The 18557-nt window shown below is 40.0% G+C and overlaps 1 long non-coding RNA gene across 3 annotated transcripts in view; it reads left to right on the top strand.

The window, feature by feature from the left end:
• The window catches only part of LOC118526302 (uncharacterized), a 278642-nt gene that overhangs the window by 1056 nt on the left and 259029 nt on the right, over positions 1-18557 (top strand). For all 3 annotated transcript variants that reach the window (XR_013449306.1, XR_013449308.1, XR_013449307.1), the window contains exons 2-3: positions 715-817; positions 17998-18181. This is a non-coding gene — a long non-coding RNA (uncharacterized LOC118526302). The remainder of the gene's footprint in view (positions 1-714; positions 818-17997; positions 18182-18557) is intronic.

Here is an 18557-nt window from a genome sequence, read left to right as displayed (position 1 = left end):
GGAGGTCAAGGTTTTGGTCAAGGGCCAGAGGAGGGGGAGCTAAGGCCACCAAGAGCCTGGTGAACTTTCAAGGCCGAGGGAACTGGGACATATGTAGAGTCCAGTGGGAGAAGGAGCAAGGAGAAATGAGTAAAGGCCCGTGTGGCTGCAGAGGGGGTGGGGGTAGCTGGGTTCCACCTCTGGCCCAGAGGGCTGTGAGGCCTGACTATTCCCAGCCTGGGGTCCCTTGGAGAGTCCAGAGTAGGGCACTGGTCTTCCTGTTCTAGATTCTGACCTCCAGGTTCATGACCGCTGCATCTAACTTCATCATCTTCTTATCTCCAGGGCCAGGCAGATGCAAGTTTGTACAATGAGTTAATGTTGAATAAGTGATTTAAGAAATGAGATTTTTACCATGGCACAATTGGAAAGCTTATCAGGTCCGTGCAGGGACATTTTCCAAGCCTTAGCGTTCTTACAGAAGCTGCCTGAAGTTTATTTCCCGATTTATAAACAGGGACCGAACACATGTAGCTAGGGGCTCCATTTTGGCTAATATGCAAGTATTATTTTAAGATAATTGGTTCAAATTGATAAAATGATTAATCTCACCATGGTCTTTTTAAATGATAAAGAACATTAAGTTTCCCTCTGCTTTAAAGGTCTAGCTTCTATTTTGTGTTCAGTGAATATTAGTTGATTGGATGTTGATCTACTCAAATCTTTCCCATTTAGTAATTACATGAGGTGAGGCATGAATCAGAATTAACTGAGGAGGAAAGAGGAAGATGGCTGGAACAGACTCACTGAAGGGAGGAAAAACTGGCACAGAAAACTGGTGAGCATGAGCATGGGGCCGCTTGCTTCAGGTTCCAGACGGTTGCATTTGGTTGAAAAGATCTTGAGTTCAGGTCTCACCTGCACCAATCACTAAATGTAACTTTTCTCACCTGTCAAATAGATATAATGTCATTTATACCATCTTGCACAAGACCACAGTGAATCTGAGGGTGCTTTAAGACTATAAAGCATTTAAACATAGGATATTATTAATAAGGACATTTTCTTTGGAGATCTATCCTTCTCCTATGTTTCCTCAGGGAGTAGAGGAATAACGCAGAGGGCCAGGTGCGTGGAAAGGGCTGTGAGTTGTGAGGGAAGGGTTTTAAAAGGAATTTTGCAACAAATGATTTGAACGGAAGAATGCTATTCTATAAATAACCACCCCCTACTTTTTTGTTAGTTTATTTATTTATTGAGTTAGTTTTTGCAATTATTTGAGAAATACCTAAGAGAAAAGGAAATTTTTGTCTGACTAAAAATGATAGAATAGAGAAAGGCTGAATTACAATGCTGGATCTTCATTTTCCTGTGTCAGTTCCTCAGTAGTAGGGTGCACACCCCAGCCCAAAGCTCCCTGCTTAGTATTGTCTAACAGGTATTATGCATTTGAAATGCGCTTAGGCACCGTTCAAAGCTTAGATCATATCCAGCCAGATCACAGTTGAGATAGACATGAGGTTGTTTTTCCTCTGCAGGGCCAGTAAGGACTGGGCTACACCGGCCGGTTTCCTTGGGGATCAGAGTCCAATTTCAGGTTAATCTGTTTAGTGCACTAAGCACAATGTTGTCTTACCTGGAACTTATTACACACGGAGCCATTTCCTGTACTATTTTCAAATACTTGGAGCCATCAGAGAGGAGAACTAACATTCTCTCTCCAGGGTACTTCTTTTCCTGGGGTCTTTTTATGGGAGGCAGTGCAATAGGGGTGCCGTGCAGGGAGCTTGCGGCCTTCTCTTGTAATTGACTCACAACGTTACCATAAAGTAAGTTCTATCTCTCAAGGTAAAACTGATCATGACAAATCATCCCTTCCTATGTCTTTCCAATGATAATAATAGCTAGTCATTACTGAATGTTACTCACTGCTGGGTGTTTGTCATGATCATATTTGAATAATCCCAACAGCAGCATTATGAGACAGCTACTATTTATCGTCCCCATTTTACAGGCAAAGAAACAGGGATGGCCTTTCTCTCTTTACAGCCAATATTCTTAACTCCTGCACTGTATCACTGTAAGCTTGTCTTGCCTCTTTTATTACATGGTAATTATTTTGTATGTGTTATGTTCTGACACTGGGATTTCTTTCCATTTTAAAATGAAAAAGGAGCTTTGTTTAAGGTAGGATGGTAAGAGAAGCTCTTCTAGTACAAAATGGAAGTGGAAGTCTTGATTACAATTTCATGTCATCTAAAGTGATTTTGTTTCTTTTACAAAAGGCACAGATTAGAATGGAATAAGCAATAAACTAAAGCTTTAGGATTAAAAATCCTAAAAAGGATTAATGCAAGCAGCATTAGCAAGACTTTAAAAGAGACTGGTTTGCCTGTTTATAAGCTTCTCTTTCATCGAAGTAAAGATTGATTTTCAGATTTTCAACTCATTTTCTATTTCCTCAATTCCTATTAACTGCAGAGCACTTTGTTTCACATGCATCATGTTTACGTGCAGTTCTAGGTGGGTAATAAAAATGTTTACCGGGAAGCACAGCTCCCACTTTCCTTCTTTATCATTCAGGGAAAGGTATGCCAAGTGCTTATCTCCTCAGCAAAGGCAGTGACTAGACATTTTCACCACCTTCTTCAGGACAGCATTTTAAACTCCTGCTTCATTCAGAATTGCTTCTTTTTGCTACATAACAATTCTGCTATTTTCATTTGAGGAGAAAAGCAAAAAAAAAGAATGTTTGCCCATAAGAGACATGTTACTCAATTGTAATGTATGGACCTTGTTTTGATATAGATTAAAACAAATGAAAAATAAACAAGAAAAAAGACATAGGGCAATTAGGGGATGTGAACGCTGGTTTATGATATTAAGCAACTGTTGTTATTTTGAGGGGCTATGATGATGTTTGAAAAGAGAACTCCTTACCTCTTAGAGATATATACTAAAATATTCAGAGCTGAAGTGATATGATGTCTGAGACTTCCTTCAAAATAATCTGGGTTGTTGGAGCAGGGAAGATGGGTTGGGAGTGTGGAGGAAACTAGAGAGGCCATGAGCTGATTGTTGTTGAGGTTGTAAGCCATTAGGAAAATGGAGGAGAGGAAGGAAACCGAAAGGAGGAGAAGAGAAATGTTTTATATTTCATGGGGCATGGAAATGAATCTCTGTTAGAAAGAAGCTGTACACACTCATGATATAAGTATTAGATTCTAGAATGGTTAGAATAACCAAAAGTGCAGTTTGCAAGTTATGCAATGTTTTTATAAAATATAAAATAGAGAAATAGGACATAAAAATTACTCACCTGTGCAAAAAGTTGTGACCAATATTATTTCATGAATTGAAAAAAATTTAATGGTTCTTTTTTTTTTTTTTTTTAAAGATTTTATTTTTTTATTTGTCAGAGAGAGAGAGAGGGCAGGCACAAGCAGGGGGAGCGGCAGGCAGAAGGAGAAGCAGACTCCCTGCTGAGCAGGGAGCCCGATGCGGGACTCGATCCCAGGACCCTGGGATCATGACCTGAGCTGAAGGCAGACGCTTAACTGACTGAGCCACCCAGGCATCCCTTAATGGTTATTTCTATGTGAAAATTTAATAGTGATTGATTTATCAGCATTCATCCTTGTGTGGTGAAACAGAATTTCATTCTTAGAACTAGACTACAAGCCCTAGGAGGGCCGAAAGCCAGGTGATCCAGTGATACTTTAGCTCAATTATAGGCTATGAGGCAATCCGTAGATGTATGTTGCTGATTTCTTCTTCTGGCATAGTTACTATATCATGTATCATATTCCTGTATAGAAAATGCAAATACAATCAATCTCTCTCCGTTTCCCTCTGTCTCCTCTCTCTCTCTCTCTCTCTGGCTATTTATGCTGATTTTTAAATCTGTCCTTGATTTTTGTTTGTTTTGGTTTGGGGCTATATATATAAAATTATATGTATTTACCCTAACTGAGGAATATGATCAACTCAGTCCTCAGAACCTGACATTTATTTCTCACAGTTTTGGAGATTGGAAAGTCCAAGATCAAGATGCTGGCAGATTCAGCATGTGCTGAGAACTCACTTCCTCATTCATAGATGCTTCCTGGTTCCTTGTGTCCTCACAAGGTGGAAAGGGAGAGGGAGCACCCCGTAGTTTCTTGTAAGGGCACTAATCCCATTCATGCGGGCTCTGCCCTTGTGACTTAATCATCTCTTAAAGGCCCACTTTCTAATACCATCACATTGGGGTTTGGATTTCAACAGATGAATTTTAAAGCAACACAAACATTCAGTCTATAGCAAGTAGCTACACAAAGAACTGTAGAATTTCTCTTTAGGTGGGAGTTAGAGCTGGTGATTTGGTTGGGAGAGGAGACTTTTTAGAAGCACAGTTTTTATAGCATTTGACATAATATTGAGGAACATCAATTGTACATATCAGTGAAAAAAGTGTGGCTGCTTTACTGAGCATTAATGGGAGCTTATGCTTTTTCCAAAACTATCCTTTTTTCTCCCTCCAACTAAAATCACATTTGGCAGGGACTTAGGCCAGTGATGGACATAGTGGGAAGGGTCAGGTGGATTTCCATATCAGGTAGACAGCAGAGTCCTATAGTTTTTGAACTGGAAGGGATCTTAGAGCTCATAGTCAAATCCCTTATTTTTCAAACATAACCTTTCTCTCTGGCTCTCACCCCTCTTTGCCTAACTCCTGCTTCAGGACTCCATTTAGAGACCCTTCCTTTAGGAGGCATAATTTCCCTTCTGCTGCAAAGTCTGGTTGCAGTCCCTGTTTCTGTCCCCTGTACTTCATCCATGGTCACACTCGTCACTCGGTATTATAAATACTCTTTTCATTTTATTTTTTTATCTGTTGCTCCCAGGAGATTCCAAACAGTTGAGGGCAGAGGCCTCTGCTATATCTAAGGCCAGTTGTAGGGCCTGCACATAGTCATTCTCAAAAAGTATCAACTGAATAAAGGAATGTACTTGAAAAACTCCGAGGCAAAATCATTTAAGAATAGGGAGAATTTGCTAGGGTACGGTGGACTAGGTGGCTGGACCAACAGGGAGAGAACAGAACTGACAAACCAGGAAACATGGGAAAGGATAACAACAATGTATAAAGAATAATAATGATAGCATCTCCTCAGTGCTTCCAAGGTGACACCCTGTGTCCTCATACTTTATAGATATTAACTCGTTTATTCTCCACCAACATGCCCATTTTACAATGAGAATACTGAGGCAAGATGAGTTATATAACTTGTCCAGTTCACAAAATTAGAAGGTAGAGCCAAGTGTTCAACTCAGGCAGCAGAATTTCAAAACTGTACTTATCATCACAATTACAAGCATTGATGGCAGAGCTAATAACCAGAAGACACAATCACAATAGCAATCTGATAGATACCTTGCCTTCAGCTACAGTCCATGCTGTGTATAGATGAAGAAGGTGGCAGGTGAATTTGTAGTCAGAGCCCAGAAATGTATAGACCTGGGGCATGTCTTAGGTAATCTAGAAGTTTCTTATGCCCCTAAAGATTGAACTAAGTCTTTGAATGTACAACAGGTTCTTATATAAAAGGAGAATTTGAACTTGAAGGAGAACTTGAAGGAAAGGTATTCTGGCAATCTAAAAAATATGAATTAAAAAAGACTGGAAATTTGTCCATTAAAATATTGACAATTGGGTATCTTTAGTGCTAGGATTGGAGGTGATTTAAAACTCTTATGTATGCTTTTCCTCACTTTCCAGCATTTCTTCAATGTACATATATTACTTTCGTGATTTTTTAGAAGAAAAATCTTGGAAGTGATAAAGACAAGCACTAGCTTTTCTCAAACTCCACCAAGAATGAATTACATCTGTTTGTAATGACTGAAACAGGGGAGGTCTTTGAACTTTTGTGACTGTTTAGAAACTTAGCTAATCAGGATTAGAAAGAACCATATCAGTTTATTAATTTGGTTCTGGATAGCTGAGTTTATCTTTCTCCCTTCTATCTAAAAGTTGAAAGGAAGTTATTCATTGGTGGGTATAAAGATTTATCCTAGATTATATAGATTGCATTGTTTTGTGGGTTATTTTTGGTTTTGTTTTTTTACACTATAGGTTACTATCAGCAGAAGCCCCTTAAAAGTGGCCTCTATAGGATCGTGAACCTCTTGAAATTGAATGCAAATCTTTGTGTGTTTGTGTATATATGTACATTTTTTTTTTCTTTTTTTGGAGTGGGTAAGTTCATAGCTTTCATACATTTTCAAGGAGCTCCTCAAAAGGATTAAGAACTGCTACATGAAATGGACTCACCCAGACAAGGACAAGAGGAGTCTGGATCTGTTGTTAGAAAGTTAGAGGCAGGGGCGCCTGGGTGGCTCAGTCGTTAAGCGTCCGCCTTCGGCTCAGGTCATGGTCCCAGGGTCCTGGGATCGAGCCCCGCGTCGGGCTCCCTGCTCAGCAGGGAGTCTGCTTCTCCCCCTCCCACTCCCCCTGCTTGTGTTCCCTCTCTTGCTGTGTCTCTCTCTGTCAAATAAAATCTTAAAAAAAAAAAAAAAAAAAGAAAGAGGCAAAGTTGGAATGAGGTAACGCTGTCAACAACCCAGGTGCAGGGTTCAAGAATAAGATATTATAGTCATGAGCTGGTCATAGTTTATAAATCAAAATCCAGGTGTAGGGGCAGAAACTGTCTGGAACCAGGAAAGAGGAACAGAAAGAATACAACAAAAGCAGTTTTAGTAAATACCTGTTGCTTGAAAAGGAATTAATTTTAGACTTGGCTGAGGCAAGAAGTTTCCCAGTAACAATGCTGTATTCTGGTATGAGTTAATGTGTCTAAGCTCCCAGAGAGCTCTATGATGTCTCCAATTCTCCTTTCTAAGGGGTCTTTCCACACCCTTATAAACAATCTACTAGAGGGGTGCCTGGGTGGCTCAGTTGGTTAAGCATCTGACTCTTGATTTTGGCTCAGGTCATGTTCTCAGGGTTGTGAGATAGAGCCCCATGCCAGGTTCCACGCATGCTCAGCAGGGAGTTGGCTTGAGAGTCTCTTGGCTCCCCTCCCCACCACGCACACATGCTCTCTCTCTCAAATAAATAAATCTTAAAAAAAAATCTACTAGAGGGGCGCCTGGGTGGCTCATTCAGTTAAGCCACTGCCTTCAGCTCAGGTCATGATCCTGGAGTCCTGGGATCGAGTCCCGCATCAAACTCCCTGTTCAGCAAGGAGTCTGCTTCTACCTCTGACCCTCCCCCTCTCATGCTCTCTCTCTCTCTCATTCTCTCTCTCTCTCAAATAAATAAATAAAATCTTTAAAAAAAAATTAAAAAAAAAAAAAAGGGAAGCCTGAGTGGTTCAGTCAGTTAAGTGTCTGCCTCCGGCTCAGATTATTGTCCCAGGGTCCTGGGATCGAGTCCCACATTGGGCTCCTTGCTCAACGGGGAGCCTGCTTCTACCTCTCCCTCTGCTGCTCCCCCTGCTTGTGTTCTCTCTCTCTCTGACAAATAAATAAAATTAAAAAAATATTTAAAAAAATAAAAATCTACTAGAGATTCAGAGATGCTGGACTTTTGTGCTTTCTATTACTTACTCCTATTCACCACATTTATAAAATTATGTCTGAAGCCTTAAAATATCCAGAGAACAAGCATAAAAACATTGTTTTTCATAATAATAATAATAATAATAATAATAATAATTGCAACAGTATAATACAAATGCAGATTATTATAGGGTCAAGATGTTCCACAAAATAATAATATTAACATTTAGTTTCACATTTAGAGAATGAGAACAATTTATTTCAAAGATTGGATGGTTAGTAGGATTGGTTGTCATGGAACATTGGGTGAAGTTTCTTTCTCTTTCTTTCTTTCTTCCTTCCTTCCTTTCTTTCTTTTTTTTTTTTTAAAGACTTTATTTATTTGACAGAGAGAGAGACAGCGAGAGAGGGAACACAAGCAGGGGGAGTGGGAGAGGGAGAAGCAGGCTTCCCGCTGAGCAGGGAGCCCAATGCGGGGCTTGATCCCAGGACCCTGGGATCATGACCTGAGCTGAAGGCAGACGCTTAACGACTGAGCCACCCAGGCGCCCCTCCTTTCTTTCTTTTTTAAAAGATTTTATTTTTAAGCAATCTCCACACCCAACATGGGGCTCAAACTCATAACCCCAAGACTGAGTGGCATGCTCCCCCATCTCAGCCAGCCAGGCGCCCCATCTTTAAACTCAATATAAACATTGTGGCAGGCACTGTGGAGGATACAAAAGAAATAGAAGACAGAGTTCTTAACCTCAAGATATCACAGTCTTTTCAGGAAACATGAAACAATACAAGTCCAGTCTAGAATAAAGAGTTAAACTCAATGTGGTCAAGTGCTAAATTGTAACCACATTCAGGCTAGTTGAGGGCTCTTGGAAACTGCTTTCCAACAACAAAAATACTCATGTGTATACATTCATGCACATACACATACCCCCTCATCCCTAATGAAAGTAGCTTTCAACATTACTTTTCCTTTCATTTTTAAAAAGAAAATAATATATATAGATGTGTTCTATTTCAGTTGTATGTTCTCCAAGACTTTTATATTCCAGCTTTATAGAAAAGTAACATTATTTAAAAAGGCAAGTAGCCATACATGTACATATAGATGCATTTTCTATTGGTGAATTTTCCAGACTGAGCCTTTATATATCTAGTCATTAAAAAAAAAAAAAGAAAGAGTGTGAGAGAAAGAGAGAGAGAAACAAGAAAGAAAAAGAAGGAAAGGAAGGAAAGGCAGGGAAAGGAAGGGAAGGGAAAAAAAAAGAAAGAACTGTTCTACCTTTTTAAACAGAGCTTGGTGATATTAAGATAAATATTCACTTATTTAATTTAAAGCACATGTAGTATAGATTTTTCTGCTTTTAAGAGACACACTTGCATTTCCTAGTTTTATTTGCCTTTTAAATCTCAACATAGTTTTTCAGATATGTTACTGTTTGTAAAGATTCATCTTTATCCCTTTTAACTATTTGGAGAAATGAACGCTACAATTTGGTTCCTTCTTCTATGTAGGTTAATTAGATAAGAAATTTTTTAAATCCACATTTGAAGAAACTTGGTGGTGCTTTAAGACAGAATACATCTATATATACTTCAGGGAAATACTCAGGAAATACAAGGACAGAATTTCTTTGAGATATCTGATCACAGAAGCACAAGTCATGTCTCCATAGACTCTCCAACAATGCCATCTGCCAAAGCCACTGTGACCATATAGTCTGTAGGAGAAGGCACCCTGGGCCCAAAGACAAAACATCTGGGTTCTGGTGACAGCGTCTTTACTTTCTTTATCTGTTTTCTTCAAAATAGAGTTAATAATACCTCTATCTTCAAAATAGAGTTAATAATACCTGCCCTACCCATCTCTCAGAGTTTTGTGAAGACAAACTGTTACAAGAAATAATTGGAAACACTTTGGGCAAAGCATCTAGAGTAGTTTCAAAATTTTAAGATAGCTTTGTAAGAAAAAATTGATATAAGTGAAAATCAAATGAAAGTATAATGGTACATAGCATTTTATTTTCCCCAGATTGACACAGAGGTCCAAGGACATTGGGTTTTAGGAAGACTCTAATTTCTACGTCACTTGAAAAGCATTCCACAGTGGTGATTCTAGCCATGTCGAATCTGTGAAAGAACCTCTGGCTACCTGCTCTGTTTCTGGTAAAGTCGAAAGGGCATGGGAAAAGATGAATGATTTGGTGAAAAGACACATAGGGTAGGTAGGGGATCACTGTTAACAAATGGCTGTTAAAGTTTTTGTTTAAGAAAGTGTTCCTCCAAGGGGTGCCCAGGTGGCTCAGTCAGTTAAATGTCTGACTCTTGGTTTTGGCTCAGGTCATGATGTCCAGGTTGTGAGATGGAGCCCATGTTGGACTCCACGCTCAGTGGGGAGTCTGCTCGAGATTCTCTCCCTCTACCCCTCCCTTCACGTGTGCCCACTCTGTCTCTCTCTCTCAAATAAATAAATAAATCTTAGAAAAAAAAAAGTTTCTTCAAGATTTAAGGACTTATGACAAGCTTATCAGTGTCTAGTCCCCACCAAAGGCCCTAATGGGTGGAAAAATCTGCTGTCCTGTTAAGAACTTCTGGTTTCTTTTTCCCAACTTCATGTTTTTATACTACGTCTCATGTATTTGTGCTCCTTTTTCAACACTCCCCTCTTTCCTCCAAAGCCTTTCTAGAACTGGTCACACCTTCAATTCAACAGAATTTTATGAAATACATTATTCTTGAGGAAATTTCAGAGTAGTTCCTGCTTTTGTTTATAATTCAGTGATACTGTACCTGTTTTTCTTGGCTAAAGGAAACCAGTGACTAAAATGCTTCCTAAACTGTTCCCCTGCTGCTGCCTACACCTTGTTTGGAAAGTTTTCATTTACTCACTGATGGTATTGAGAGCTATTAAAAGGTTTAAATCCATATTATTAACCCAAAATATGTTTTATAGAAGCTAAACGCCTAGTAATAGAAAAATGGTTATATAAATTACGATGTATCCACTTCCAAGAGTACTGTGTAGCTATAAAAAACAATGCTTAACTATTTTCTAAAAACAAGGCAAGAACTTGTTACAAAGTTAGTTTTTTAGGTGTTAAAAGTAAATATAATAGAGTCCCAGTTATATAAAGATCTTTGAGTATAGGTTTTTTTTTTTTCTTTACACTTAGCTGTATTTTTTCAATTTTCTATCATGAGCATGTTCATTTTTGTATTAGGATGGAGTCTATTTGGTTTTTTTTTTCAGCCCAATACTAAGTAAATTGCTTTCACATTGGTTAATAAGAATAAAAGCACTTATAACCCCAACAATAATGATAAAAATATATGTAATATTCTGGGAGGAACTGGTATATAATGAATGAGTTCACTCCAGACCACTCAGTTTTAAGTCAAACCTAGAGGTCAGCCTGTTAGTATGCAAAGTAGGAAGTAATGAGGTTATTGGAGCTTTGTGGTTGACTTCATTTAACCTTGGTCACAACGGACATAGATACGTTGTAAGCCCCCACTACAGCCCTCCCCTTCATCCTTCACAATCTCTTCCCTTTCGAACTTCCCATTTTATTTCCATACCTCCCCAGTGGCTTAAATCAAGGGACAGAGGGAAAAATGGGGCAGGTCAAACTTAAAGGTATAGGAAAGATTCTTTTTTTCCTTACCTCTGCAGGCAGGGGAGATCCCTTTGGACAAGTTCTGAGAAATAAAACTATTTCATGTAACTGAGCACTCAACTACTTCAGCTAATGGATCTTGTGACCCAGTTGTGGGAGTGGAGTTGAGTTCCCTTTTATTTCTTAGAGTGACTTTTTAAAAGGCGCTGGAGCATGTAACAGTGTCTTTCTTTCTTTTGAACACTGAAAATTCATGGTAATGATTAATATTACCCCCATTAACATTTTGTGGAATTGATCAAGACCTAAAGGAGCTTTTCTGGCATAAGATTGTTGCAGTGTCATATGCAATAAAGGTTTAGTGAGCAGAGACTGCATAAGGACATAGCATAGCATAGCATATTTGGAGGCCCCCTAAAATCTCCATTAGCTCTCTAAGGACACCCAAAAATTTTTCAAAAAATGTAGTCTGTGATGCAAATGATATTTTTCTCAATCTTATTTACAATGTTGGGGAAGAAAGTTGTCTCTTGCCTTTACTGTTTCTTTTGTGACATATGATTTGTGCAATTATAAGACAAGTCCCCTAAGTACCAACTAGTAGGGGAGAAAAATAAATATTTGCAAGCTGAGAAAGAACTATAAGAGATGTATGTCCAGAGTACAGCTCTCCCCAGGGCTCCAGGAAGGCTGGCAGTACCAGAGGTATTGAAATGAGAGTATCAGGCAAGGTAGAGAAAGAAGAGGGGCCCAGGTTATGGGACGGTCAAGTTCAAAGGCACTCCTGTGTGAAAAAGAATCTTCAGGAAAACGAAAGCTACTTGCTGAGAATAGTTGAAGATGAGGCCAAAGAAGCAGTCATTAGCTGTATCACAGACTTAGGTTCAGGCTAGGGAGTTTAGACTCTACTGTGTGGACCAGGAGTGTCAAAGTGACCTCAAAAAGGGTTTTACTAGCTGGCACAGATGTTTTAAAATAGTTCCAGGTTTGAATGCCTTTAAGTGGTACAGGTCTTTTCCAGGTCCATACTGCCTCCTCCTTTGCTGTATTAAACCCCATGATTTCACATATTTAAATATCTAGTAGTGAAGGCACCTCAGATTGTCTCAAGAAACCTCTGGGTAGGCAATGGAGAGTCAGGAAAGACTAGAATAAGTCAATGACATGATCAGATTTGCACTTTAGGAAGGTTATTCAGGCAGTAAAGTGGAGACTACGTTTTGTGACAGTTGGCATGAACTGGAGGGAAAGACCAGTCAGAAAAATACTTAGAAGGTAGAATCTACAGGGCCTGATAACTGATTGTATGTGGAAAATGAAAGAGGAGGCTTAAATGTCTTCTAAGTTCTTGCTCTGGTAAAGGGGTAGATTGGAGTGTGATTCACTGAGATGGGGGCTTTGCAAAAGGAGTAGCAAGGTGGGAGCAATGAAAGGATGTTCAGTTTGAGACCAGGTAAGTCTGATTGGTCCTGTGGGGCATTTTTGGCAAGCTGTTCAGTGGGCTAGAGATGTGGATGCTCTGGGTATTATTTGGCTTCACCCCTGGTCTAGAACCAAGCCAGGTTGTTGGGTTGTTGAGCTATTCTTAGCATTTGTTTACAAGCTTTTTTGGCTGTATCCCAAGGAAAAGTTTCTGTTCTCATTTGTTCCCACCTACTTCAATTCTCAGTTTGTATCCATCCTGCAGGGGTTTTAAGGAAGGGGAATGTAATTATGTTTCATCTTTTTGTGACTATATCCTCTCTTTTCCACCCATCAGCTAACTGCCCTATGGTTGTTTGCACTGTTATTGTTAGTAGGTAATTGTGCCTGCATGGTTAATGACCCAGCAGCCCACGCGGAGATTTGGGGGCTGCATGTGAACATGAGCTGCTACCAGCAAGAGGTGTCAAACACCCAGCCTTGGCCGTGAGCACACCTGGCACAGAAGGCTTTCCTGTCCCATGAACACGGACTGACTTATCTGTAATAGGCCTACTGGAGGGGGTGGGGCTCAGGCTTGGCTGCTTATGGGGTTGGAAATAATGGCAAAATCATTCTTAGAAGCTTGGCAGGACATGTGCAAAGGAACAGCTATTTCTCAGGCCACACAGCATTTGCATTGCCTTCTGTAATTTGAAGCTTTCTTCTCTGGACCTGAGAGGAATTTGGGTTCTACAAATAAAAAAATACTTAAAGTATGCCTCAAAATGACTAAGGTCTTGGTATAACTTTGGCATTTGAAGTTGTCTGAGAAAATGAGGCAAATGATCAGTGAACACATATTATGAAGGACCTCCACAAAGGTTGGGACTCCAGTGGTATCCCTCCATGGAAACGTAGAGAACTCTGAACCCTGGCATGGCTCCATTATGCTTTGGGTAATTCGTATACTACTTTTTGAGAGGGGGAAGCAATATCCAGATTAAGGGCAGGAGAGGTTCATTGAGACACATTTGGACATGCTTGTATATTTGTATTTATTTTAATTATTATAGTGCTCATTGACAAGTTTTTTTTTTTTTTTAATTATTTATTTATTTATTTGACAGAGAGAGACACAGCAAGAGAGGGAACAGAAGCAGAGGGAGTGGGAGAGGGAGAAGCAGACTTCCTGCAGAGCAGGGAGCCCGATGTGGGGCTCGATCCCAGGACCCTGGGATCATGACCTGAGCCGAAGGCAGGCGCTTAACGACTGAGCCACCCAGGTGCCCCTCATTGACGAGTTTTATTTATTTTTTTATTTTTTTAAAGATTTTATTTATTTGACAGAGAGAGACACAGCGAGAGAGGGATCACAAGCAGGGGGAGCGGGAGAGGGAGAAGCAGGCTCCCCGCGGAGCAGAGAGCCCGATGCGGGGCTCGATCCCAGGACCCTGGGATCATGACCTGAGCCGAAGGCAGACACTTAACGACTGAGCCACCCAGGCGCCCCTCATTGACAAGTTTTAAAAAAAGAAAGTAAAAAAATAAAGTTATCTCCAAATCCTTTTCTGCAGGTACATATACAAACATTATTTTTGTTAATGATGAATTATATTATACATTTAAGGGTTTTGTTCCATATTTAAATTGATGTATAATTTACATTGAATGGAGTGTATAGATGTTAAATGTACATTTAGATGAATTGGCAAATGTATACCTACTCTGTCCCTCTCCTCCCCCTCAAGACATATTCCAAGATTAGAACATTTCCATCACTCTAGAAAATTCCCTTACCTCTTTTCAAATCAGTATCTACTCTCTTCAGCTGTTCTCTACCCTCCCAGCCAACCTCTGTTCTGATGTCTATTGCTACAGATTGGTTTTGCCTGTTCTTGAACTTCATATAAATGGAAACATACAAGTACAAAGAGTTTTGTATTTTTTTTTTTAAATTTAGTAACATATGTGAATGATTTCCATCTCAATAGTATTTATCCACAACATCACTTTAATGGAAAAATAATACTGCTTTTTATGAATGCAGTGTACCATATTTATTTATTTGGCCAGTTCTTATAGGTGGACATTTTGATTTCTTTAATTTCCTCCCTTCCCCTCTTCCTTCCTTCCTTCCTTGCTATCCCTGTTATCAATGTCATTATAGGCAAATCTTTGCATATGAGGCAATGTGAGGTTACCTTCCTAGAAGTGGAGTTGCTGTTTCAGATAAATATGCCTTTAAAAAAAAATGCATATTTAAAGGGATATTGTCAAATGATCTCCAAAAAGACTGCCTTAGTTTATTTCTTAGTATTGTCAAAACATCATGTAAACTTGTTTTCCAATACCCTCACCAACATTGAGAATTGGGGGAAAATCTTTGATCTTAGTCAGTTCCATAGCATAAACCTGGTGTTTCATTTTAATCTGTATTTCTTTTATTATTAATGAGGCTGAAGACTTTTGAGGAAGATTTCATTTTCATTTTGTCATTTTATAGTGGAAATAAATGGTCTTTTTATAAAAAATTAATTTTCCAAATGATCAATAGCTGGCTATGGGAAAAATAATCCTACTGAAGATGGGAGGATAAAAATAAATCAACGAAAAAACCCACAAGCCAAATTTTCTGTCTCTGTTACTTTTAGTCAATGGCCTAACTTCATAGTGATTGACATTAGCCTTATTCTATACTTGATTTTGCCTAGTTTTTGCTTTTCAGGCAGTGTTTTCGTTTTCAGTTACTTTTAGAAAGGTTTTACTTCTGCTTGAGAAAAAAATTAAATTCAGTTTTGCATGACCAGGTTTTTAAATAAAAATTAACCCACTATGGATACATTTAAGCCAGGACATACCTTATTTAGGAATGATTTTTATTTATTTATTTATTTTTTTTTTTTTTTAATGATTTTTATTTATTTATTTGTCAGAGAGAGAGAGCACAAGCAGGGGGAGCAGCAGAGGGAGAAGCAGGCTCCTCACTGAGCAAGGAGCCCGATGCGGGACTCGATCCCCGGACCCTGGGATCATGACCTGAGCTGAAGGCAGACGCCTAACGACTGAGCCACCCAGGCGTCCCAGGAATGATTTTTTTTTTAAGATTTTATTTATTTAGGGGCACCTGGGTGACTCAGTCAGTTAAGCCTCTGCGTTCGGCTCAGGTCATGATCCCGGGGTCCTGGGATCGGGTCCCATGTCGGGCTCCCTGCTCAGCGGGGTGCCTGCTTCTACCTCTCACTCTGAATGCCGCTCGCCCTGCTTGAGCCCTCTCTCTCTGTCAAATAAATAAAATCTTTAAAAAATTATTTATTTATTTGACAGAGAGAGAGAGAGAGCACACGCAGGGGGAGCCGGAGAGGGAGAAGCAGGCTCCCCGCTGAGCGGGGAGCCGGATGCGGGGCTCGATCCCAGGACCCTGGGATTATGGCCTGAACTGAAGGCAGATGCTTAACTGACTGAGCCACCCAGACGCCCCTATTTTAGGAATGATTAAGGGAGAGCCAAATAGCCAGTGTTTAGGAAGCCACTTGCTTTTTGTGAAGTTATCAAGCAACAGTTAGTAAGTGAGGTTTGAAAACATTCCAACCTTTTGTGTCAAGTCCCAAAGTTGTTTGATACCATCTTGTTAGTATATCACAATTTTATTTCAAACTCTGATTATCATCATCATCAATAGGTATATACAAAGAGGTTCATTTTTTCTAACATTTTTAAGGGAACCATTGGTGTTTTAGTTGTAGCTCAGTTGAACTTGGGGTAGCTCAGTTCTTTATTTGTAGAATTGAAGGAGTTGGTTGAATTTACCCCAAAGGTCTCCTTGGGACCTAAAACTCCTTTTTTTTTTTTAAAGATTTTATTTATTTATTTGACAGAGAGCGAGCACAAGCAGGTGGAGTGGCAGGCAGAGGGAGAGGGAGAAGCAGGCTTCCCGCTGAGCAGAGAGCCTTACATGGGACTAGATCCGAGGACCTAAAACTCTTAAGACAGAGAAATTTATCATTGTTGTAATAATGTTAGTAAGAATTTTTATGATAATGGAGATTAATAAATAAATAGCACTTTGATAAGTTCTTGTTTTGGGAATGTCCACAGAGCCATTTAGAGATTGAGTAAGCATGTAGGGCAATGGGGTAGAATGCAGATTCTGGACTTGTAAGCAGTTTTGGGTCTGAAACCCAGCTCCACCACTTACTATCTGTGTAGCCTTCAGCTGGTTACTTAATCTCTCAGTTTTTCAGTTTGCTCATAAAAGTGGGGATAATAATTGTCTGTCTCAAATTTTTGCCTGATACATAGGAAATACCCAGGATAGGGGCGCCTGCATGGCTCAGTCAGTTTAAGCTCTGCCTTAGGCTCAGGTCATGATCCTAGGGTCCTGGGATGGAGCCCTGCCTCAGGCTCCCTGCTCAGTGGGGAGTCTGCTTCTCTCTCCCTTTGCCCCTCCCGCTGCTTGTGCTCTCTCTAGCTCGCTCTCTCAAATAAATAAATAAAATCTTAAAAAAAAAAAAAAGAAATACCGAGGATATGGTAGCTGCTGTTATTATTTTTATCATCATCATCATCATCATCAACGCAATCAGGAATGTATAGAATTGAACAGAAGCAGCCATCACTTTATTATTCATCAATCTACTCTAATTTATATTTGAAACTTTCAGACTGGTTATTCGTACTGTCAAATATACAATGAATCTGATTCCCTCATCCCATCTGGAAGGATATATTAGCGGAAACCTTCTCTACTCCCTCACAGGTTCTCCTTTCTAACTAAACCACTCTCTAGAGTTGGTGGTGTTGAAGGCCATTCACTTTGTGAAGGTCTAGCTGGTTTAGAAGGAAGCCTGGAACCCCTTGTGGCCTGAATGCATCCACTTCCTAAACCTCTCCCCTTATGAGTCCCTGCCACAGTGACGATGGAGAGACCACCCTGCAGGTCTCCAGAGGGGGGTGCAATTGCTCCCCACTACATAGTCCTAGAGAGAAAGGTATGAACCACTCATAGGTGGCCCTGAAACTCCCCTGTAATGTCCTTCTACTAAATCCTCTCTGACCATATGTGACTTGACCTGAAAGGTCCTTTTTTGGGGGACCTTGCCAACTGTCATTTGCAACCCTTCCTTCAGCTTACCTGTGTGATAGCACCTGTGTCTTACACTTAGTTATGCATGAGTCTGTCTTCCTTGCTAGCCTAGATAAGAAGCTCCGTGACCATGTATGCTATGAATAAATGAATGCATGAACAACACAATTCCCATCCTTGATAGTGATGTTCAGGACTGGTCTAAGACAAAGTTTTCAGAGAGCTCACAGATACTGTAACTCCTTCAAACATTGGAACCTGTCCCACTTCCCCCACCAGGAGGGTTCCCTCATGCCTGCCTGTCACTGTCATGTCTGCAGCTCTACATACACCACCCTAAAGACTGGTTTTATTCTCCCCATTATACAGATGAGGACACCTGAAACTCAGAGAGCTATAAAGCAGCTAGCCCAAGACACCATATTAGCAACTGGATTAGATTCCAGGTTTGTTCGACTCCAAAGCCCAATGCTCTTTCCACCATACTACACTGTCTCCAGAAAGAGGAAGGGCAGGTGGTGAGGTCTGTCACCTGGTTGTCCCAGCACCTCAGGTATGTATATAGGTAGAACTCCAAAGCTTTCACCAGTAGGTCTTACTGTTTTGAGGCATGAGAGAAGGTGGGTGGTGGAGTCTGTTTTGAATGTGGTAGAAGAGCTTGAAATGTCACCACCAGCTTGTCACTGATATTTAAATTTCTTTTGGCTCAAGGGATTGCTCCCCATTAAAGCAATTAAGTCTACGTGGGAGGAGCAGGGCATCTGTAGTAAATCATTTACATCTTATGTGCCTTATCAGTTCAAGCCCAGATGATGTAGGTTTGGAAAGTGACATATATGTGACACATGTCAACCTAAATAAAGAGGTAAACTGAGACAAGCTCAAATTACCAGAAAATGAGCTGATTTGGGAATAGTGGAGGAATTGCA

This window comes from Halichoerus grypus, chromosome 6 (genome assembly GCF_964656455.1).
Source record: "Halichoerus grypus chromosome 6, mHalGry1.hap1.1, whole genome shotgun sequence".
Classification (NCBI taxonomy): Eukaryota; Metazoa; Chordata; class Mammalia; order Carnivora; family Phocidae; genus Halichoerus; species Halichoerus grypus.
Note: the sequence above shows the minus strand (reverse complement) of the source record. Positions and strands in the feature narration are given on the sequence as shown.